This window comes from Dasypus novemcinctus, chromosome 5 (genome assembly GCF_030445035.2).
Source record: "Dasypus novemcinctus isolate mDasNov1 chromosome 5, mDasNov1.1.hap2, whole genome shotgun sequence".
Lineage (NCBI taxonomy): Eukaryota > Metazoa > Chordata > Mammalia > Cingulata > Dasypodidae > Dasypus > Dasypus novemcinctus.
This window is the reverse complement of record NC_080677.1, coordinates 143,614,709-143,638,957: the sequence shown is the minus strand read 5'-3', so window position 1 is coordinate 143,638,957 and position 24,249 is coordinate 143,614,709.

The window sequence follows — 24,249 nt, the reverse complement described above, 5'->3', positions numbered from 1 at the left end:
TCACTATATAAATATAAAGCATTATTAAAGCATCTGTAATTCAATGTACCAAATTCATCTGCTTGATTTTTTTAAGTTCACCCATTTCCCTTTTTTTTTTAATACATTTTTCCCCTAGAGAAGTTATGGGTTTAGAGAACAATCATAAATAAAATACAGGATTTCCATATTACCATCCCACTACCAACACCTTGCTTTTATGTAGAATATTTATTATACCTCATGATAACACATTTTTATAATTATACTTTTAATTAAAGTCTGATGCATTTTTTATAAGTACCCTTCAGTGACATCCTATCAAGCCATAGAGAGATAGCAAGTACTTTATCCAAAATAGTAAAATACCCAGAGCCAGATGCCATCACTGCAGCATTCTATCAAACGTTTGAAGAATTCACACCATGTCTACATAATCTCTTCCAGGAAATAGAAGAAGAGGGAACACTTTCCAATTCATTTGATGAAGAAGCTAGTATTACCCTGACACCAAAACCAGATGAAGATTATATATATGTATAAAACAACCTACAGGCTGATATACTTCATTAATATAGAAACAAAAATTCTTAACATTAGTAAATAGAATCAGCAATACATCAAGAGAATTATACCTCATTACTAAGTGGGATTTATTCCAGAGATGTAAGGCTGGCTCAATTTTCAAAAATCAAGCATTATAATCTACCATTTTAACAGGCTAAAGTAGAAAAATTACATGGTCATATCACAATTGACACAGAAAAAACATTCGATAAAATTCAACAGCCATTTGTGATTTAAAAAAAAAAATCTCTCAGAAAAATAGGAGTAGAGGGGACTCTAAAACTTGATAAAGCCATCTACATAAAAACTACAGCAAACAATATACTTAAATGGTGAAAGAGGGTATATTTCCCCCCCAAACACTGGAAACAAGGCAAAGATGACCACTCCCTCTTTCTGCTATTCAACATAGTAAGAAGTTCTAACCATTGCAATAGGTAAGAAAAAGAAATAAAATGCACAAAGAGAAGTAAGAAAGAAATACAGTTGTTCTATTTGCAGATAATATGATTGTCTATGTAGAAAATCTACCAAAAAATCTCCTACAAGTGAGCTCACACATCAACTGTATTTCTATATCCTAGCAATGAGCATGCAGATGTCTAAATTAAAAACACAGTATCATTTACAATCTCTAAAAAAATTAAGATAGTTCTAAATCTAACAAAACCCACATGGAGTTTATATGCTGTAAACTACAAGATGCCAATAAAAGAAATTGAAGATCTAAATAAAAGGGCAGACATCTTGGGTTGTGAATTGGAAGAAGGCACTGTAAAGATGCCAGTTCTCCCCAAATTAATATATATATTTAATGTAATTCCTATATAAATCCAGGTGAAATTATTCTAAAATTTATACAGAAAGACAAAGGAACTAAAATAGCTGCAACAATTTTGAAAAAGAAGATCAACTTATCCAATTTCAAGACTTATTATATAGCTACAGTAATCAAGACAGATATTGGTAGAGGTATAGATATATAGATCAATGTAACAGAATAGGGAACCCAGAAATAGATCCATACAAATATGCCCAATTGTTTTTTGACAAAGGTGTCAAAGTAATTAGAAGAAGGACAGCATATTTAACAAATGGTGCTAGGTCAATTAGACATCCACTGGCAACATTATACATATGACCCTCAAACTAAGTCTCATACCTTATCAAAAAATTAATTCAAAATGGATTACAGAAGTAAATGTAAAATATAAAACTATAAAATTTTTGTACAAAATAGGAAAGAATCTTCAGGATCTAGGTCTAGGCAAATATTTCTCAGACTTGATACGGGCAACATGATCCAAAATAGGGAAAACTGATAAATTGAACTTCATCCCAACTAAAAGCTTTTGCCTTACAAAATATACTACTAAGAGAATGAAAAGACAAGCTACAGATTGGGAGAAAATATTTGTACACTACATACCCAACAGAGGACTAGTATCTCAGACATATGAAGAACTCTCAGGACTCAAGAGTAAAAACAACCTACCCAGTTAGAAAATAGGCAATAGACATGAAACATTCCACTAAAGAGTATATACAGATTGCAAGTAAGCACATGAAAAAATGTTCAACAAAATGTTATTCAACATAGTGGACCATCAGAGAAATGCAAATTAAATACACTAGATATCACTACACTCCTACGAGAATGGATGAAATAAAAGTGACAATACTAGATGTTGACAAGGAAGCAGAGAAACTGGATCATTCATACATTGCTGGTAGGAATGTAAAATGTACAGCTACTCTGGAAAACACTTTAGCAGTTTCTTAAACTAAACATGCAATTACCATACAGGCTAGCAATTGCACTTCTGGGAATTTATCCTATAGAAAGGAAAACACAGAAAACTGTACATGAATGTTCACAGAAGCCTTATTCATAATGGCCTTCAATAGGTGAATGGTTAAACAGACTGTAGTACATCCATACCATGGGATACTACTCAGCAATAAAAGGGAACAAACTACTGATACATGCAACAACCTGATGAACCCACAGAAAATTGTGCCGAAAAAAAAGTCAATGCCAAAATGTTGCATAATGTATGATTCCATGTATATAACATTCTTGAAATGACAAAATTATAGAAATAGAGAACAGATTAGTGGTTGCCAGGGGTTAAAAAGGGGGTGGGAATGGAAGGCAAGTAGATGCGGCTATAAAACGGCAAAAACAGTGATGGGAATGTTCTGAAGCTTGACTGTATTGTCAATATGTTGACTGTAATATCATAGAAGTTTTGCAAGATGTTACCAATGGGGGGATAGCTGACAAAAGACTGCTCTGTGTTATTTCTTATAAGTGCAGGTGAATCTACAATTATTTCTAAATTAAAAGTTTGATTTTTTAAAAGGCAGTGTGTATTCTGTAGTTGGAGACTTTTTTTTTTATTTCTTTGTTTTTTGTTTTGGAGACTTTTTTTTTTATTGACTTTGTAATAATATTACATTAAAAATATATATGTGAGGTCCCATTCAACCCCCACCCCACCCCGCCTCTCCCCCCCCCAGCAACACTCCCTCCCATCATCATGACACATCCATTGGATTTGGTAAGTACATCTTTGGGCACCTCTGCACCTCATAGTCAATGGTCCACATCATGGCCCATACTCTTGGAGACATTTTAAACAGTGTGTTACTGTATACACAGATAGAAAGCTGCCTATCAAAATACAAATATGCTAGATGGCTCCAGGTCAAGAGCAGGAGAAAAGACTCAGCTCTTTTGCCTATTTTCTTATGACGACCAGGCTGTCCTTTTCAAGTTCCAAGTCTACTATCTCACTGACAATAGTTTAACCATGTTAGTTTCTTATTTTAATTTTTTAAAAATTTTATTTCTCCCCCCCCACCCCCATTGTTTGCACTTGGTGTCTGCTCTCTGTGTCCATTTGCTGTATGCTCTCTGTGTCTGCTCATCTTTTCTTTAGGAAGCAAGAGGAACTGAACCCGGGACCTCCCATGTGGGAGGGAGGCACTCAATTACTTGAGCCACCTCCAGTGTCTGCTTTCTTGTCTCTCTCGTTGTGTTTCCTCTTTGTGTTTCCTTGTTGTGTCATCTTGTTGCATCAGCTCACCGCACCAGCCCGTGGTGCCAGCTTCCTGTCTTGCTTGACTTCTCCAGGAGACACTGGGAACCAAACCCTGGACTTCCCATGTGGGAAGGGGGTGCTCAACTCCTTGAGCCACATCCACTCCATGCTTGTTTGATTTTTTTACTCATTGTCTGCTTGTTGTTTTTGCTCATTGCCTGCTCATTGTCTGCTTGTTGTTTTTTCTTGTTGTCTGCTCATTGTTTTTGCTTAATGTCTGCTCATTGTCTGGATGTTGTGTGTTAGTCTTCTTTAGGAGGCACCAGGAACCAAATCCAGAACCTCCCATGTGGGAGGCTGGCGCTCAATTGCTTGAACCACATCCACTCCCAATTTAATTTTTTTAAAGATTTGTTTTATTTATCTATTTCCCTCCCCCCATTGTTTGCGCTTACTATCTTCTCTCTGTCTTCTTTTTAGGAGGCACTGGAAACTGAACCCAGGACCTTCCATGTGGGAGGAGGCACCCAATCACTTGAACCACCTCTGCTCCCCACTTGTTGGGTCTCTCATTGTGTTTCCTCGTTTTGTCTCTTCAGCGTGTCATCTCACTGCATCATCTTGTTGCATCATCTTGTTGTGTCAGCTCACTGAGCCAGACTGTCGTGTCCGCTCATTGTCTTGCTCATCTTCTTTAGGAGGCACGGGGAACCAAACCTGGGACCTCCCATGTGGTAGGTGGATGCCCAGCTGCTTGACCCACATCCACTTCCCACAATTTATTAATTCTAAAAAGCTTAAGCAGAGTAGGTTTAGCTCAGTAATTGAGTGCCTGCTTTGCATGTATGAGGTCCTGGGTTCAATCCCTGATACCTCCAAAATTAATAATAATAATAAATGGCACAAGAACAACAAAAAGATTATACTTAACTTCATGATTTGGAGAATTTTTTTCTTTAAAGAAACCATTATTCAAAATAATCTGGGAGACCCCAATACCTTATCTTCAGGACCATGGAATATTTAAGCCTCAGTTCTACCAGGTTAAAGTGATTTCTTCCATTATTCCTATTATTCCACTGTAAATCATCATAAACTGAGGTGGAGTTCTGATATTCTCAGATTTTGAATATGTGGGTCACACACTGATCATCCTGCTAACCAGAGAACCACAGCACACTTGCTATTTGTATTGCTGAATGGAACTGTGTCATATTTTTTCCATGCCTGAAAGAAGCAGAACAAAACATTTATTTGTTCGTTCGTTGGCAAGAATTGGCAAGACATGATGGTTTTGATGATGAAATGCTGGTTCTTCCTTGTTACAACCCAGTTTCTGAAGGGCACGAATTGGTGCAGCCATGAGATCAAAGAACACAACTGGCATTTAGACAGGCATAAGCATTATTGGGACTTACAGACAGGAGAGAATCTTTGATGGCAACCAGTCAAAGAATGAATGAAGTTAGCCCTCCACAAAACAATGAGAAAATGAGGGGTGATATGTAAGGGGGTTTAGAACAACGACATTCCATAGGGTATGAGAATAGAGTTCCTGCTAGGGTCCCGTGACGCCTACACATGGGGTGTGGTGATGTCTTCACTACATTCATAGGAAGGACGTTTACCAAGGATGTTTACAGCTTTGGGAAGATTATGGTTTATGAGGAAATCCATATACTCTCTCCCCTCTGGGGAGTGTTGTTAACCTTTAACTTATGCTTAGGTCATGCAGGGGGCTGAAGACTAGGGGGACGCTAGGTCCCCACACTCCACCTCCACGTTGCAGCTACATTGACCATAGACAAGCATTGCATCCACATTCCACAACAACAGTATAAATGACAACAGAATAATAGAAGTCCTTCACCAAATCTAGTAGACCTATAAAATCATGTACAGAACATTGAACATTATTGAGGGCCAGGTCTCACCTTGTGGCACAGGAAGAATATCTAAAGCCATCCTATTTTGTAAAACTACCTTCTGTAGTTGCGTAGTTTGTTTAGTAAAGAAATTGCTACTTTGGAGTCATTTAGGGCTTGAGCAGTGTGATTGGCTAAAGGCCTTATATGTTTTTCAGTGACAAAGGTAACAACACCTGACACAAAAACGGCCAATGAGAAACCACCAGGGCTTTACTCCATATCTAGCCTTGCTAGTAAATTAAACCACTCGGGGTAGGCACCCGACATCACAGATTCCCTCTTGTCATTCCACGCAGAAAGGAGCAATGTGATTATGGTGCCAGACTCAGGTGTTAGCCATCCTAAACAATTATGTACAGCATATCCTAATAAAGGCTTGGGCTTATTCACCTCTTCCCTTACAAGGGAAAAAATATAATTACGAGTCTCATTGAAAGATGGCAGCTGAATCTCAGTCCTAAATGAAAAAGTCTTTTTCCAAACTTGTCAATGGGTCGTATTCTGCCATACCAGCAAGGTGTTCTACACTGCCCAATTTTGGGGAGATACAGTCCAAGGAAACCAGTAGCACCTGAGGATAGTAAGTCTATGCTAACCCAACATTGTGTTCAATTGTGGGTGTGGGTTACTGCCAAAACCTACTGTAGAAAGGTATTGGCGAGGGTTCTACAGGTCAAAAGAAAGATGCTTATGGGGAACAATAAGAGGCAGATTGTGCTGGTCTGCCGTATACAAGCAACATTTCCATTAGTAGATAACCAAGTAGTCTGGGACTTTCAAAGTGGACCTCATGACCAGGGTCTTCAGCAGACTTTATTCTGACCAGCTGCCTTCCCTGTTTCCTATATAACCTGCCTCAACTCCCCCCTCAGAGAGTTCACACCGTAATTCTTAAGGGGAACCTGAAGGGCAATGGTCATTCTTCTGTGGCTGCTTCCTGTTGGTTGGGAGCAGAAGTTCCCTGCCTGACCAGGGAACTCTCTGGCTATTCTATTGAGGCAGTCTGGCACCATTGTTGGAAGTGGATGAAATCCCCACCTTACTGATGCCTTGTTCTAGAAGGCATTGATTCTGGAAGATATAAAGTTAGCATTCTGAAGATACATGGTCCTACTAAAAGGATAAAGAAAATGGTGGTACATGACTCCAAAAAGGGGGCCAGCCAGGACATACTGGACCATGGGAATGAGAAAGTCTAGGTGCCTTCAGAGGCTACATCCTCCCAAAGCTGATGGGCTTGATCTTTAAGTTTCAAATGCTCTCTAGGAAACTGCCACCCCCAGTGCCCATAGCTATGGTTATGCCTAGGACAGCTAGGAGAGGTATGAAGAGAGGCACTGCCCTAGGCATAAACTCACAAAGACAATATAGGCAACAACAAGGTAAGCATATGGTAAGCAAAATAAAGACAATACTTAAGAGAGCCATTCTTTTATCTCATTGGCACATTTATTAATTACCTAGAAATTAAGTTTACCAAGACTTTTAATATGTTCACTATCTCTCTGCATATGATCTAGAATAGAAGAGATATTATATTCAAACAGCACTTAATACTAATCAAAGCAAAGTTTTAAAAGCTGTTAAAATTCAATTGAGCTGTAGTTAATAGAGCTAAGTTTCAGGTCTGCAATACCATACAAGTTGTCTCTCCCTGGAAGTAGGCCATAATGCCAATTGTGTCTGTTTAGTTTCTACTCACATTAATCTGGTAATTATTGCTCCACTTGGTATGTCCTTCACACTGCCAGTATGCTGCAGCACCATTGGCCCTAGAGAGAGGCTCCATTGTTTCACTGGCTTGGGGCCTTATGAGGCAATGTCCAACAGGGCAATAGTCAACCATCAGCAGCTGCTACAGGAGTCCGAAACAGCAACATACTCTCCACCCACTTCAGGAGCATAACCAGAGATGAGGTAGACACATTTATTGTTTTAGGGATCAGTGACCAACCTAATAAATAACTCAAATGGAGAGGCACCATGCAGAGTATTTGGGCTTGGTTTGAATGCACAAGAGAGTTTGACAATACTGAATCTTTTAGTTTTTATACACTTTCTAAATACTTCCAATGCAATGTGTAACATATCAAATGAACTTAACTATTTTCAGTACTACTTTACTTTTTACTTCTGTACCTTTACTGTGATTACTTTAATTAACAGATATTTTACTTTACCAGTATAAGAAAAAGTACTTTCTTCATTATTTTATGAAAACCTAAGATTCCCAATGGAATCAAGATTATCTTCCCTCTACCACCACTTTAATATGCAGATTGAGGTAGCCTCTGCAGGTTTCCTCATTATGAAGTTAATTTCTGTTAGCAATATCAGTTCAGGTTTCTATTTAATAATGACTTCCTGGAATTAGTCATGTAAACATTTCAGTTTAGAAAATGTTTTTACAAACTTCCCATATCATATCCACATAGACTATAGTTACTTCATCTCAAAAACACATCCCCTTAATGTTACCTTCTACAATACCTTCTACAACTTTCTATATTCATTCAAGCCTTGTCTTTCATATTTCCACCCTGATTTTATGACAATCTTAGGACAAAACAAATTCCCTTAAACAAACTTGTCAAATTTTAGTCAGCATTTACTATGAATTCACTTCCACAAAACTTTTACTTCTTTCAATATCCTTTTAAGTCTCATATCTCTTATTCTGTTTTGTGAAAAACAAAAACAAAAACTATTCATTTCAATTTAGGCAAAAACAATTTTTTAAAAGAGGTCTGTAATAATTTCATTAGCCAAAAACTTACAATTTTAATCATTTTAAAGATTTAATAGACTTAATACTACCTTATTTTATTAGTATCCACATAAACCCAGGGAGATTACACCCAAACTAAATAAAACTGAAACCATTATAGTTTACACAAAACATGTTCTTTTTTCTTCCTTCCTCCATGGGAAGCTAAAACCGCTTTTCTTTAATAAAATTCTAAAATTGTGAATAACCTTAAAAGCATACTGACCTTAAAAGCATATATAAAAGCATATATTCCAGGCCAGGCTCTGGAATATATTATAACTGCTTAATTTGTTTAATCTTAATTTAGAAAAATCATTCCATAGCTTTCAAGGACTTTTTCTTTACTTACTGAAATTTGTCCATTGGATTATTACTGTCATCTCAAAAGCTGTTAAAATTTAATTGGTGAATTACAGGACAGACATATAAAACAAGGTTTATTCTCCCCTCTGCCCGTCATTTTAATTTCCAGACCTAGTAGACAGAATTCTAGGCTAAACTCACATTTCCCCAATTTCGACACCCAGCCCACCCCCTTGGTTTCTTTAACTGGTTTTATTTTATTTATTTATTTATTTAAAGATTTCTTTCTTTCTCCCCCTTCCCTTTTGTTTCGAGCTCACTGTCTGCTCTCTGTTTCCATTTGTTGTGTGTTCTTCTGTGTCTGCTTGTCTTCTTTTTAGGCAGCACTGGGAACTTCTGGAGTGGGAGAGAGGAACTCAATCTCTTACCCCACCTCAGCTCCTACATCCCTTATTGTCTCTCCTCTGTGTCTCTTTTTGTTGCATCATCTTGCTGTGCCATCTGCGTGGGCCAGCACTCCTGAGTGGGCCAGCTCTGTGCATGGGCCAGCTCTCCATGTGGGCCAGCTTGCCTTCACCAGGAGCCACATCTGCTTCCCTCAGTTGGTTTTACTAAGTCACTGAAATTCAGTCAAGGATGGGAGAATACCGTGGGAGCACAATAGGCAATTGAAAGATTATGGGAGAATTCAGGATAAACTTTTTAGTTTCCTTCCTTTCAATAGTTTCTTTATTCAGATTTTATGTGCCATTTGTCCTGTTTGGCTTCTCCAATTTGGGCTTCAGGAGTACTCATTTACCAATATAAGTACTTATTTAATTTTTGGCCATTTGAATTGAGTTTTTTTAAAGAATTTTCAATTGTAAATTTGATATTACCATCCAGAGGTACGAAAATATACACTGAACAAACAGACAAAACACAAAACGAGAAAAGACACACCAACAAAAACATGAAACTCACTAATTTGACTCATAATTCACACTCCCTTGGTATGGCTGTGTCCAAGCTCTCTATCACTTTCACATCTCTGATTTTTACTACTTTTAATATCTCCTCTGGAATCAGTGTTACCTATAATATGCAAGCTCATTCTTGGAACACTTTTATTAGTAAACAGCAACCAGTTAGGAATACTTGAGCAGTATAAAAGCAGTGAAGGGTGGAGGACTTGGCCCAGTGGTTAGGGCGTCCGCCTACCACATGGGAGGTCCGCGGTTCAAACCCCGGGCCTCCTTGACCCGTGTGGAGCTGGCCCATGCGCAGTGCTGATGCATGCAAGGAGTGCCCTGTTACATAGGGGTGTCCCCCGCATAGGGGAGCCCCACGTGCAGGGAGCACGCCCCGTAGGGAGAGCCACCCAGTGCGAAGGAGGGTGCAGCCTGCCCGGGAATGGTGCCGCACATATGGAGAGCTGACACAGCAAGATGATGCAGCAAAGGGAAACACAGATTCCCGTGCCGCTGACGACAACAGAGGCAGACAGGGAGGACTCAGCAAGTAGACACAGAGAACAGACAACCGGGGTGTGGGGGGAGGGGAGAGAAATAAATAAATAAATTAATTAATTAATTAATTTTAAAAAGCAGTGAAGCACTAATTTAGCAATTTACAGAGACAGACATTTAACATTTATATATTCTGGATTACTCTTCAGGAGTACACTGAAGACAGTGGCAAAGTTCAGGAATAAGGTATTGATTCAAAACTAAAAGTTCTTTTTAACACCTCGATATTCTGTTCAAAATAAAATGTGACTAGAATTTAAAGCATTGTCAAAATAACATCCCATTAAACTCTTCCAGTTTACACAGTTTTGCAATATAATCAATCATCAACTCAGGAATCCTTCATCTCTGCCTGTACTAGGACTTATTCGTTTCCAACTTGAACTTTCCCTCTAAGCTATGCACAAAGGCCTTTGCCACTTCTGCCTCAGTAGCCACCCACGAGTCTTCCTAACAGGGGCCATACTATAGCTGCCAGTATCTGGCAGTCTCCCTTTTCCTTATTTAAGTGCAGCTGCTCTGTTATCTGCTGTAGCAGAGTCCACGTACCTGCTGGAGTTTTTTGTGTACCCATATTCTTTCAGTAGTCCCCACTCATCCTGGAGGGCAGCCACCCCTTCCCACATGGATGTTATAGGCCAACCCGGGGTCTCCCCCATGGATTCTTCTTTCTCTGAGGTCAAGCCTGCTACTGCTGGTGCTCCTTCAGTCTCCTGGCTCGTGGCTCACCAAGCGTGCCAACCCAACTCCTGAAGGGCACGCGTTGGTGCAGCTGTGAGACCAAAGAACACACCTGACATTTAGCATAGGCTTTATTGGGTCTTACAGATAGGAGAGAATCTTTGACAGCAGCCAGTTAAAGAATGAGTGATGTTAGCACTCCACGAAGATATAAGAAAATAAGGGGTGATATATAAGGGGATTTAGAACAAGAACATTCCATAGGGTATGAGAACAGAGTCCTTGCTAGGGTCCTGTGAAGTGTACACACGGGGTGTGGTGATGATTTCCCTATATTCATAAGAAGGACGTTTACCAAAGACGTTTACTGCTTTGGGAAGATCATAGTTTATGATAAAATCCATACATTGTCTTCCCTCTGGGGAGGGTTGTTAAGCTTTAACTTATGCCGCGGTCACGCAGGCGGCTGCGTGCTGAAGACTTAGGTGGGACCTTGAAGCCCCACATTGCTCCTTTCTCACACTGAAACAGGTTAACTGATGGAGTTCAGCATATAAAATGACTTGAAAGCCCAAGTTGTGGAAGTTCTCACATCCAGTTAGCTTTCATTAAAGTCATTACAGAATGTTTTTAAAAAAAAGTTTTTTCAATAACATTTTTTGAGGTGTTTTGTCTAATGTATCTGCTCTGTTTAGTCTTATATAGTTTCAAGTTCACCCCTTTGGCTCAATAAACTGGGCAACAAGACTGAAAATCAAGTAACTTGTGAGACTTTAGAGCTAAAGAAGGGACTTTCAGGTCCTATACTCTCTTCATTTCATGCTGACCCACAACACCCTGTCGGGCTGAAATTATTAATAGAAAACCAACTAAAGCAGGGGTTCTTAACCTTTTTTGCTCCACAGACCCTTTTGCCAGTTAAGTAAAAACCACAGACCCCTTACTAAGTCCACATTATACTGTATATTATTTAGTAAATATATCACATCCACACCAACATGTCCTCACAAGAATAATGTTTTTTTGAATTTCTTCTCAAGTTCATGGACACCTTAAGAACCCCTGAACTAAAGGAAATTTTTATTTCACTAACCTTTTAAGATTCTTTTAATAATTGGAGAAACTACCACACTCATTGCATTAAAAGTTTTCAGAAAAGCAATGTTCTCACCTTCCTATATCCTTTTGGACAACTGTGCATTTATTTATAAAAATAACAGCTCTTTCCTAATTTCACAATTCTAAAATCTTTATATTTTCATTTTAAAATCAGACTGTGTCATTAAACTGCTAGTTTAAAAAACAAGGTCCATAGGAAGTTTTGCCATAATGATTAGAAATCAATAGACAGATCTGGAACCTGGCAGAAAAACTGCTGCCATTGAACCCACGTGGCCACATACCCCACAAGATGGCTGGGGGAAGAACCTTGTGAGAAAGTCCATTCAGATGAGGATTTCCTCAGGAAGCCAAGAGAAGCCCTGGATATTCTCCAGGGGCCTTATAGCACTGGGCCTTCCCAGGGGGATTGATGGGTAGGATAAGCAATCAAAACAGCAAATAACTGGGACTCCTTCTCCAACATTAGTAAAGAGGTACAGTAATTAATGGTTTAAAAAGCCAGCACAAAAGCCAAACCGGCCCTGTTCTTTCCTTTTTCCCTGCCTGGAACAGCACGCAAGTAACCCTGGGCGTTTTGTAATCTGTAACTGGGAATTGCAGTTTGTAAACCAGTCCTCTTTATCTCTTTTCAGCCCCATTCCTCTCTACCTGGAATCCATAATCTGTTATTTTCTCCCATTTCTCTTTCCTCCCTTCCTTAATAAATGACTTGCCTCACTAAACTGGCTTTCACTTAAAATTCATTTTTTTATAGTTTAGCCAAGACAGTAAGAGTGTTTATGGGAGTATAAATATACTTTCCCATGAATTTTCAGTCAGAGTGTGAAAAAAATAAATGTGGTATTTATCTGTACTAGTTGATTTTTTTATATTTTATAAATATTTTTATATATTTATATTTTATATTAACTATTAATCAAGATCGGATAAATTTGGAAAAGCACCAGGAAGTAGATAATATCCATAGAGAGGCTTTTCCCTCCAGTTCTTTTATAGTTAATTTTTTCTTAACTATAAGTTAAATTCTATTCAAGATCTTTAAAACACCCATAAGATATATTGTTGGGAGCTGGACTCAGGTGTGATTTCCCTACACATGGCTCTTCTGTCCCTTCTATATGAACCTATAGTTAGTGCTAGAGTTAATAGGTGTATGTCCAAGAGACTTAAATCTTTGGGCTGTCCAGGTGCCAGCTGGGCCCTGAATCTCAAAAGAGTTGCATCACATACTCTACAGTTCATTGAACTCACCCAGGACAACTAACAAGGAGATGATGATGAACAACGACCATCCCAAGGAACAGAGAATCTATAACTTCAAGCAAGAGAATCTTATCCATCTGCCCCATGGATCTAAGCCCCCTCTTAATTAGAGGTGGAGTGGGCATCACCATCCCAGAACCCAGGATTGGGGAATGAACGGTGGACTAGAATAGACTTACTGGTATTCTAGTATAGACTTATTGTGATTCTAGTAATAGAAGAACTTTTATCATTGACTGGAGGCAGTGGCCACTGGAGATTCTGAGGGTGGGACGAGGGAAAAACAGGTGGATTATGGTGACATATTCAGGACTTGGGAATTGTCCTGAATGACATTGCAATGACAGATACAAGCCATTATATATCTTGTCATAACTTACAAAATTGTGTGGGAAAGAATGTAAGCTGCAAAGTAAACTATAATCCATGCTTAGTGGCAATGCTCCAAAATGTGTTCACCAATTGTAACAAATGTACCACACCAATGAAGGATGTTGTTAATGTGGGGAAATGTGGGAGGGGTTGGGAGCAGGGAATATGGGAATCCCCTATATTTTTAATATAACATTTATGTAATCTATGTATCTTTTTAAAAAAATGTCAGATAGTAATGCTATAATGTCTTTGAATTAAATTAATATGTATTATATAAAATATGAATTATCCTATTTTATGATGTTTACTTACATTTTTACATATGAAGAAATTAGAAACATCTTAAACCCATAAGTATAAGAATCAACACATTTATTGAATTTCAAAAGGAGGTGTTAAAAGTTGTCAACAGTTTACTGTTCACTAAATATGCGTACAACTTGGACTATAATGTATCCCTGACATTTAAAGTATCAGAGTCTCAACCTTCAGATATTAACTTTTAACAAAACGATTTATGGACTAAATTTTTAATCAGAAATCAAAGAACAATGCTAGAAACAAAAAAATAGGACCTGGAACAAAAAAACTTCAAGATCAGAATAGAGACTCAAGTCAGAACCTGGATTTAGCCTTTCTTTATCTAACAGGGCACAACATATAGTAAGAAGAATCCAAGAGCAGGGCAGGGTTAATATCCAAATAGAAGATGGGCCAAAGAATAAAAATGCAAAGCAAGGGTTAAAATCAGACACGTTTTGCAGGAAAGGCAATTCATTTCCCCCTAACATTTATGGACTGATAGACATTTTTACGTTGAACTGTTTCTTAGGTCTCACAGCAACATGGCAATTGGGTTTTGTTCTCTCTCCTTATGCATCTGAAGAAACGAAGAGTTAGGGATTGGGGGTGGTTGGGGCAGGGGGCAAGCGTGAAGTTGAGAATGAAACCCAAATCTGCTAATTCCAAGAGCCATGCTTTTTGTCCTCTTGCCTTTTCTAAGTGTCTTAACATCTGATGGATGATATTAACCAGAGATTTCAAAGTGTTCATTCTCTTTTGTGGTGAAAATTAACCAACTACCTACCCTCCAAAATAAGGTCTTATCAGCCAAACTTTGATAAAATTGTATTTAATAAGAATATTTAAACTTTCCTGCTCATAATTTTGGTAACCATCAATTCACTAAATCTGTCATCTTGACCTGATGGTATTAGGTGAAATGTTAGTCCTTAGCTGCACATTGATAAGCAGGTAAATAAATTAATGCATCTAACGTTCTGTACGCTATTGAGAATTCTAAAGAAATGTATCCAGTTGATAGACAAGTCTGACTTCAGAATTCAATGTCTCTTTGATTCACCTCTTTCTAATTCACATGTTACATACCAGTAAGACCCTTTTCAAAGCCATGCTATTAATATGCTTTCTTACTTCCTGAGACCTCAAACTCAGTCACATACAATCCTCACCATCACCCCATTTCTGTCTTCTCTCCCAAACTACCCCTACCCACACGGTTCTACAAATGCCATTAGATCATGACATTATTGAAACTTCCCATATTTACTAATGTGTTATTCCCATATTTATTAAGATCTTCCTGTAGGGATTCCCCATTCATTCAGAGCTGAATATTAATATTTCTCTTAATGTCAGAGCAGTATAACAATATATATATACATACATACATATATATATATATATTTTTTTTAGTGAGAGATGGTAACCCATTATCTCCTACACTTTTCAGATAACCAACTTTCAGGGCAGAGGATCTTTCGAGTTTTTGGTTTGAATCTGTACAAATAGGGTGCTTGGGGAAAATAAAATAAAATAAATTATTCTACGTGAATGGGGCAATATATGGAAATGGACCTAGCCATGGAGAGAGAGAGAGAGAGAAAAAAAAAAAAGGAGATGAACGGAATGAGGCAGATAGAATCTGGCCCTAAAAGAAATGAAGGGATCAGATCTAGAATTTTGCCCTGAGATGCTATTTTAGTTTGCTAAAATCTGCTGGGAGCAATATACCAGAAATGGGTTGGCTTTTATAATGGGAATTTATGAGGTTAAAAGCTTACAGTTCTGAGGTCATGGAAGGCATCATTGGGAGACCACGTGCTGGCAATCCTGGAGTCCTCTCTCACGTAGCAAGGCATGTGGAGGCATCTGCTTTTCTTCCAGGTCTCATTGCTCCAGCTTCTGGCTGCTCCATCTGTGGCTTCTCTCTTGGGTTCTTCTCTGAGGTCCTGGGCGCCTTCTTTCTGTTTCTGCGGCTTTTTCTCTGTGTCTGGGCCATTTTAGTTCTCTGTTTATAAAAGGCTCGATTAGAGGATTAAAACCTACCCTGGGTTCCACAATTTAATAAAAGGTCTTTAATTGAACCAATCTAATCAAAAGGTCCCTTAACTGAATCTAACCAACAAGTGCACACATGTGCAGGTGCAGACACGCACAGGAATGCGTTAGCTTAAAACATTGTTTTCTGGGGTCCACAAAAGGTTCATACCAGCACAGACACTTTCTCCCTTCTCTACCTTTACCTCCCTATTTTCCCTACTGTAGCCTCCTATTTTCTTTAACGTAATTATTTTTCCCTTTTTCCATTTCTAAGCTATCTTCTTGTAATAAATCTGGATCCAAACTGTTTGGAGGAAAATAGAAATGTAAAATAAAAATAAGGAAACATGCTCGAACTGACCAGTTAACACAGGAAATACAAATTAAAGCAACAGTACATACCTTGCAACATCTTAAACAGTAGAAGGTTATAGTCAGAATATCTTCAAATGAGGGCACATTTGTTCACCTCAAAATTTTAATCAATGTATAATTCTCCAGGTATATTCAAGACATACATGGGAAGCAGATGTGGCTCAAGTGATAAGGCCTCTGCCTACCATATGGGAGGACCCAGGTTTGATCTCTGGGGTCTTCTGGTGAAAAAGAAGAGAAAGCATGCCCACATGGTGAGCCAACTGCCCATGCAGTAAGCCAAGTGCCCATGAGAGTGCCTGTGTGGCAAGCCAAGAGCCTGCATGAATGCCGGCATGGCGAGCCAGTGCCCACACAAGTGAGTTGCGCAGCAAGATGATGACATAACAAAAGAGAGACGAAGGGGAAAGTCAAGGTGAAGCACAGCAGAGACCAGGAACTGAGGTGGTACAATTGACAGGGAAACTCTCTCCACATCAGAGGTCCCCAGGATCGAATCCCAGTGAATCCTAGAGGAGAAAAAACCATGAGAAGAGAAGATAAAAAGAGAAATAGATACAGAAGATCACACAGAGAATGGACACAGACATCGAAAAAACAGCAGGGCAGGAAGCAGCTGTGGCTCAATCGATTGCGCTCCCGTCTACAATATGGGAGGCCCTGGGTTTGCATCCCAGGGCCTCCTTGTGAAGGCAGGCTGGGCCGCGCCTGTGGAGAGCTGGTGCAGCAAGATGACACAACAAAGGGAGACAAGCAGACACAGAAGAAGGTGCAGCGAATGGACAGAGAGCAGACAACAAGCAAGGTGTGGGGCAGGGGGGAAGGATAAATAAAAATTTTTTTAAAATAAAAAATAGCTGGGTGAGGGAGGGGAAAGGGAAGAATAAAAAGACATACATAATTCAGATTTCAAAAAAAATACTGAAATAATGATTTAATACAATGAGCACTGTTGCTTTCATATTTAAACATAGCATTGACTATTGGATTACCAGAATACCAAAAACTGGCATTGCAATCACTTAAAAGGAAAAGCAAAATCATGGGGAATTGAGAGTCTCCCTGTTCAGCTGGTCATAGGTGGAGGTAGGAGAAGGATTTCCATAAACAGAATATGTGACAACTTTAAAGAAAGGAGAAAAGCAGGCTAAGTCCCTAAAATATTATACAAGAAAGCAGGAAGAACAAAGGTAGTTGGTCTAGGTCAACTTTGACTTGTGACTTAGCAGGAAAGGGGCTCTTGGAGATATCTTTGACATTCATTTTCTTCTAAATACATTCCTCATAGCCATTTTTCTAGACTTTCTTACTTCTCCACTCTTCAAGCCCAACCTAATTTTCAGCAAATGACTGACTTCCTCAAGAACAAGACTTAAGTGCTGGGGCCTGAACTCCCTTAAAATCTTAGGGAAGCAGAGCCCCGCTTCCTTGCCAACACTAACCTCTCCTTCTGGGCCAATTGTTTTGCTAAATCAAGCTCTTAAGTCCCAACAGTCTACCAACATTGCAAAAAAAGGCAAAAATACTTTGCATTTTTTCAGTCAACCTCTAATTGTCACTGAAAACTCATGAATTTCTAAATGGAACTTACCTTTCCAAAGATGTCCAGTCTTCTTCAGGATACATTCGCATTTCCTCAGTTTGGCATTGTCAGGCCATCACAACCTGGGACTAGCTTATAATTCTCATGTTACCTCTAGTTATTTCCCCCACATTATGTACTCTTTGATCCCTCTAATTCAGTTTCTTTACTGTTCCACATCAAAGTCAAGTTCATGCTTTCCTCCTGTAATGATCTGAAGCTGTATGGGCCTCAGAAAAGCATGGTCTTTTTTTTCAAATGGCCTCACACCCACAGGAATGGAAAAGCTGTGTGGGCCTCAAAGAAGCATGTCTTAAAGTTAACCCATTCCTGTGGGTGTGGACCCATTGTAAGTAGGATCTTTTGGTGAATAGGATCTTAACTTAAGATGTCACCTACCTCATTCAGGATGGGTCTTAATCTTCTTACTGGAGTCCTTTATAAAAGAATGAAATTCAGGCAGAGAGAGAAAAGTCAAGAAAGCAAGAAGCTGAAAGCAATGAAACCCAGAAGAGAAGGGAAAGACCAGCAGACACTGCCAAGTACCTTGCAATGTGACAGAGGAGCTCAGGATGGCAGGCATCTTTAGAAAGAAAGCATTGCCTGATGCCTGATGATGTACTGATTTGGACATTTTTCTCAGCCTCAAAACTATAAGTTTGTAAATTAATATATTTGCATTGTTAAAACCAACCCATATTATGGTATCTGCTTAAGCAACTTTAGAAAACTAAAAGACATTTTGGTACCAGGAAAGTGGGGTGCTGTTATTGCAAATACCAAAAATGTTAATAATAATAAAGACTTTTATATTGGGTAAAGAGTAGAGGCAGGAAGAATAGTGAGATGCTTGATAAAAAATGCTTAGATTGTTTTGAAGAGGCTATTGGTAGAAATATGGACAACAAAGGTACTTCTGATGAAGCCTTAGACAAAAACGATGAATGTGTCATTGGAAACTGGAAGAGAGGCGATCCTTATTTCAAAGCAGGAGAGAATTTGGCAAACAACATAGTGCTTGCAATCAAAATAGGGACTTCATATGTATTTACTGAATAGTCCTGATTTGGTGGGGAGGGGAGAGAGGAAAGCTATTTATCAGGATGTCACATTTACCTGAATTTAAGCAAACACGCTAGCATATGGTGACAGGATCAAAATCTCGGAAGTGAAAGGATGCTGATTTCAATTAGATTTAAAATAACTCTGTCTTCATTCAGCAAAGTTTATAAAGCTGGAGCAGGACCTACAAAACATTTTTATATCTTCCTGTAAAATTTCGGCAATTTTTCTCTGAGCTAAAATGACACAATCTGACTAAACTTTATCAGATAGCAATATATTGTCTGATTTGATTCTTTATATACAAAGTTACTTGTCTTTCACTTTGCTATGTTAAACAAGGTACATAGCAAAAAAAGAAAAAATTCCACCAAGGGAAAATACAAATTTTCCATACTGATGAAGCTTCCATTCTGCTGATGTAGAATATAGAACACATCATGGTAGAGTGGAAAATATGAGAATCAGAAGTTCTAGTATGGTTTTCTTCTTAATAGCAAAGGAATCTTGGGCAGATTATTTTACCTTTCTTATCTATAACATGGAAGTCATTGAAAAAATGGAAGTGGTAATAACTTATGTATATTCCAGTGTAATTTCAGTGATATAAGATAGTGCATGTGAAAAACATCTTGTAAATTCAATTCAAATTCAAGGTGGTAAAGAAATGGTCTTTATAATTATTAATATTATTATATAAAAGTGCTTTAGACTGTTGGATAAAATACTGCAAAGGCATACAATATTGATAGAAATTGAAAATAATACCTTCATCTATATTACTATTATTTAAGTTAAGCAATTAGATCCAAAAGCAGAATCATTACAGTTTTGTATACTGTTGTAATGTTCTTCACACTCCTCATATTCTTTTTATATACTTAATTCCTTCTCATCTTAAAAATCTTTCTTTTCAAACCACGTTCACTCCTTGATATCAACATTTCCTCGATGATCTTCATGGCCTTCATGGCCAAACTTCTTAAAACAACTACCTGTACAAAGCTCTCAAATTCAAGACTGTGGATCAAGTAAATCCCTTTGTCTACACAGCAGTTGAGGGATTGTGTTTTAAATGAGTGTGAATATTGAGGGTGTGCATATACTCCTTATTTATCCACAGACTCACCACTCCCTATTACCTTCCCCCAGCTAGTTCACACATATGTTTGTGAACTGTCTGGTCCCTAAAGACATTTGAGTTTACAAAATCTAGCACCACAGATAAAAATATATTAATTGACAATTACATACTTAGAAATTTCAAATTAAGGAAGGAAAGATTTGCAAATTAAGATCTAATTTACCATTCCATCGTTAACCCATGATTTCTAAATATAGATCCAAACTCTGCCTTCAAAAACAGTGAATTTTTCTATAATGAGAAATAGAGAGAGAGAATTATTATTAGCTTGGTTTTGTTCCAGTCTTTTAAAATTATGCCATTTTAAATCCTTTAGAAAAGCAAACAGGCTAGTTTGCTTTTGTAGAATCAAGTAAATAAACTTCAACTTCCTTAACCTTTATGTCAGTGTTTTTCTAATTGCAGGTTATGACCATTAGTAAATCATAAAGTCAATTTAAAGGGAAGCAACAAGAATTTTTTAAAAAAAGAACAGAAAATAAAACAAATTGCACAAAGTAAAGGTAAATATTTTTTCACAAAACATTTGCTTCAGTTATGTGTGTGTGTGTTGCAATGTAAATAAATTTCTTACTATGGATCATGGTGTGAAAAAAGGTGTGAAGGGAAGCAGACTTGGCCCAGTGGATAGGGCATCTGTCTACCACATGGGAGGTCCACCGTTCAAACCCTGGGCCTCCTTGACCCATGTGGAGCTGGCCCATGCACAGTGCTGACAAGCGCAAGGAGTGCCATGCCATGCAGGGGTGTCCCTTGCATAGGGGAGCCCCACGTGCAAGGAGTGTGCCCCGTAAGGAGAGCCGCCCAGCGCGAAGGAAAGTGCAGCCTGCCCAAGAATGGCCCCACACCCACGGAGAGCTGACACAACAAGATGACGCAACAAAAAGAAACACAGATTCTTGTGCCACTGACAACAACAGAAGCAGACAAAGAAGAAGATGCAGCAAATAGACGCAGAGAACAGACAACCGGGGTTTGGAGGGGAGGGGAGAGAAATAAATAAATAAATAAATCTTTAAAAATAAAAGGGCATGAAAACCCTGCTGTAGCTCACTTTCCCCATATGGTAAAATAATGGATAATTTGCTCACTCCATGACTTCGATGGAGCTTGAGAGTTAGAGAAGTACTCTAAACCTAAAGACAAAATATGTTTAAATATTAAAAAAAAAGAAAGGATACATTCAGATATTTGACATAATGAGAATTTCAAAATGCATATTTTTTTTTTTGTGCTTATGTTCCATATTTTATTTCTATAACAAATACATGGAAATTCTAAGTCCTAAAATGGTAACACTCCCAGAATTGGGGGATGTTCAGAAATGTTAGCCTTTGAAATTGCAGGTGAAAAGAAGAACATAAACTGATTTAGATAAGCATTCTGCATAGGAAACATTGACTGTGGTGACTGTCAATATGTTGCTGATGAGTCTCAAGTGTTTCACAAATTGAATCAGGGAAACAGTGTTTCCTAAGCCTAATCAAAGTGACTAAAATATATCCAGAGGAAAGCATGATTAGAATATAACCGATATACATAAAATTATAATTTCTTCAACTATAGTATATGGTACCTAAAGGTATAAACATGTTGTCAAAACAAAGAAACAAAAATAATTGGCACCATGGCATCCAGAAAAAGGAATTCTCCCCGAGTCGTATTTTCTCTACTCCAGCTATATGCAGAGTACAGTGCTGAAGTGCTGAAGCGGAGAAATCCTTATAAAGATGGCAGTGAAAGACAGGAATGCAATGATTAATAAGATGCAGGCCTTGCCTCTAAGAAGTTTAGAGAAAAATGGTTTAAAATCGAAAGAAGGATATAATGTGTGTTTGGGGACCAATTCTTATTTTATAAGCCTTGCTAATGAAACAGAATTCTTGAATATGCAAAGCTAGGATTAAATTTTGGCTGACTGCTACTCTGAGTCCACTAAATACCTAAATTCAATCCAAGTTTCCAGCTTTTTTTAAAAAAACAAGAATCAAAATAAGAAAATCTAATACATATTTTCGGTTGTATGGGCCTTGATCCTCAGGTTCTAATTCTGTCCTTGTACCTGCCTGTGGTGCAAGGGCATTTTTCCCTTACTTCTTACAAAACATCCTAACATGGAAACAACCTAGAGCAAACTAAAGTAGCTACAAAATAATTTTTGAGGTCTCAAAATGATTTTGTAATTTTAAAGCTAAACATCCACATTTGAATACGCAAATAAGGAATTTAAGGATTTATTAAAACAAATTCAGAATTTTTATAATATTAGAGTGGCAATAGTGATTTAATTATACTAATCTAATGCTCCGTTATTTCACCTTTATGCAGACTAATTATAGGCCATTACCTGGGCAGATATCCTATTTCAAGACGTAGCCCTGAGGCTGTTCATTATTATCATCATCTACTTATGTCAACATACTTACTTTCTTTTAATAGTCTATAATTCTAACACATACTGATAATTTTAAGTATTCTACCAATATGCTTGCCACTTCTTATGCAAAATGTGGCGCTATATTTTAAAATGACTTGTATAGGACACACATTTGTGAAACAGCGTAACTGTCAACCTAACAGCAGGTGTAATGATTTACATGATGTTTCAGCATGAGGTAAAGGCTAAAATAGATTTGTTAGAATTGAATTTTTGAGGAGTGGTGCAAATGAGCTCATTAAAAATTCACAGAAACCTATTAGAGGCTGGTGGATAAGCTAGCAATGTTGGGGTGATTTCAGTTTAGCAAGCATTTACTGATCACCAGTGTAGTTTGTTAAAAAGCAAGACTTAAAAAAAAAGAAAAACCCAAAACACCTAAATTGAGGCTCCTATACAGAGCAGTAAGTGCTGTGACAAAGGTGTACACTAGTTGCAAATGTCACAAAGGAACCCAGCGTAGGATGTGGCATAGGTGGTGCTTATATACAACCAAGGCTTCCCAGAGGAAGTAATACTATCTGAATGAAGTCTTAAAAAGAGAAGACAACTGGCAAAGAAGGAAGAGGAGGGCAGTCCAGGAAAGGAAACAAATCGGGAAAAGACACAGAAAGGTGAAATTGCAGAGTATGGTCAGGAAACTACATTTGGTTTCATTTTCAGAGAGAAGAAAATTTGAAGGCCCAGCAGGTGAGTATAATTCGTTTTTTAAAATTGGAACCAACTGTTTTTCAGGGCTCCTTTCATGGATTTCATAAACTCAAAGTTACTAGCAAATAAAATGGTCACCCACATCTTTGATTACTGGATATTGAATAGGAGTGCCCATTTCTTAAATTAGAGGTAGCAAATTCTCTTCATTAGGAAAGCCTGCAGAGGGAGAGAAGAACCACATTTCTCAGGAGGATTCTTGTTTCCCATGTCAGGGTTGTGGATGGGAAGGGACTTGGTACCATTTTTTTAAACAAGTCAATTTTTTTATACATATTAATAAAGCAACAATTGATCCAAAGTGTACAGTTAGTGGTATCTGGAATAATCACCTAGTTGTGCATTCATCACTTCAATCATTATTAGAGCATTTTCATTATTTTAATAATAATAAACAAAAAACAAACAAGAAAATCCTGTCACCTCTCAGTGTCTCTATGCTTTCCCTGCTGTACATACCTGCTATTTCTGACTTTCCTTGCACAATACTTATCTATTTATTAAACAGTTTTATTGAGATATATTCACATACAATATGATCTATCCAAATGTATAATCAACGGCTTTCAGTATAAGCACATTCTGCATTCATCATCACAAAAAATTTTGGACCTATCTCATTACTCAAAAAACAAACAAAAACTCCACACCCCTTAGCATGCCTTCCTCAGCCTTACATAGCCACTAATCTAATTTCATCTTTATAAATTGATTTATACTTACATTTTACATAAAGGGAATCATAAAATGTTACACAAATGCAGTCATACAGTATTTGTCCTTTTGTGTCTGGCTTGCTTCACTCAACATAATGTCCTCCAGGTTCATCCATGCTGTCATATATTTTATGACTTCATTTCTTTTTACAGCTGCATAATATTCCATCATGTGAATACACTAAAGTTTGTTTATCCATTCATTGGTTGATGGACACTGGGTTGTTTCCAACTTTTGGCAATCATGAATAATGCTAATATGAACATTGGTGTGCAGATGTCTATTTGTGTTACTGCTCTCAGTTCTTCTGGATATATACCCAGCAGTGGTATTGC